This window comes from Phalaenopsis equestris, unplaced genomic scaffold (assembly GCF_001263595.1).
Source record: "Phalaenopsis equestris unplaced genomic scaffold, ASM126359v1 Scaffold221752, whole genome shotgun sequence".
Classification (NCBI taxonomy): domain Eukaryota; kingdom Viridiplantae; phylum Streptophyta; class Magnoliopsida; order Asparagales; family Orchidaceae; genus Phalaenopsis; species Phalaenopsis equestris.
In genome coordinates this window covers 144,957-146,362 of record NW_018239953.1, presented here as the reverse complement: position 1 = coordinate 146,362, position 1,406 = coordinate 144,957, and positions in this window count along the sequence as shown.

Sequence of the window (1,406 nt, the reverse complement as noted above, 5' to 3'; positions counted from 1 at the left end):
TTTGGTGTAAAACATCATGATGAACAACTTTCATGAAGGATGAAAGTCATTTTGAAATCAATTTGGTAGTGAATTTGGTGGAGTTTGATAATATTTGTATTTAGACCCAAATTAGGCATATGGGGCTAATTTGGGTCAAACTTGAGCTAGCTTTGGACTAAGCTCAAATTGATTATTGTGTTTGGTCACAAATGACATCACAAAGGATTTTCAACAAAAATTGGACGCCAATTTGAGGTTTAGGGCATTCAATCGTTGAGATTTGGGGTGTTAGCCAATATTGGGGCTAATTTGGGGTTTTGGATTTAAACCAAAAAAATGGAGATCGGGGAGTAGGAGTCAATAACCTTCTACTAGTAGAGATATCCCCTCTAATAGTTATGACCTTCCTTCCTCTAGCTCCCCTACCCAGAATGATTTAATGAATGAGTTAACCTTGCAGCGGAAGAGTATAGAGCAAATAAATGAAAGAATTGCGAGATTAGAATGTAGACATAATGTGGAATTTAGACATAATTATGATAGTGAGTACCCACAGAGGCATTCTGACTTTGAGATATATTACTACAAAGCTCAGACCCGATACTACAGTGGTGAGCCTGATGTTACTTTTCCTGAATGCCCCCGATATACTCAGTATCAGCCCAATCCACCTACTGACTAGGGAGACTAGGATATAGTATGGGACTTTGATATATAATAGTAATTGATGTACTTTTGTTTTTGTAATTTTGTAATAGAGATAGATGTTTGTTTGTTTGTACTTTCATTTTTATTTTTGTGTTGCAATGGATAATTTTTAATTATTGTTATAAATGTTTAGTGTGGTAGTTGAAATTTGCATGTGTACTTATAATAAATTTTGATTAATACTGTGTAAAATTGTAATGTGATGTAATTTTTATTTGCATTTTAATATAATTGTAACTATTTTTTGTTTAGTATTGTGGATGTGTTAGCGAAATATTGTGTTTGTATAATGTTTAGTTTTGTAATTATTTCAAAATTCATTACCCAGCAAATTCTCTAATGATTTATATGTATAGAAAGCTCCTAATATTATAGACCAGTTGAAGTAAAAATTTTGAGAAGGAACTGCAAAAATTTCAGAATAATGAAGATGCCTAAAGTACTGAGGTATGATTTATATTTAGAATTTTCTTTCCACCTGTATCATTCATATTGAAAAATTTAATTTTGGGGGAATATAGAAAAAGATTAACTATTAGATGTTCTCAATTTTAATATTTTCAAAAATTATTAATATGATTTTTTGTAGTGAATTTAATTCAGAGAACTATATTTTTTAGATATTTAAATATTATGGTAGATTTAAAGGAATATTTTTGTAATGAAAATTAATTTTGTAGATTAAGATATTTAGTATAAAAGAATAAGACTATAGT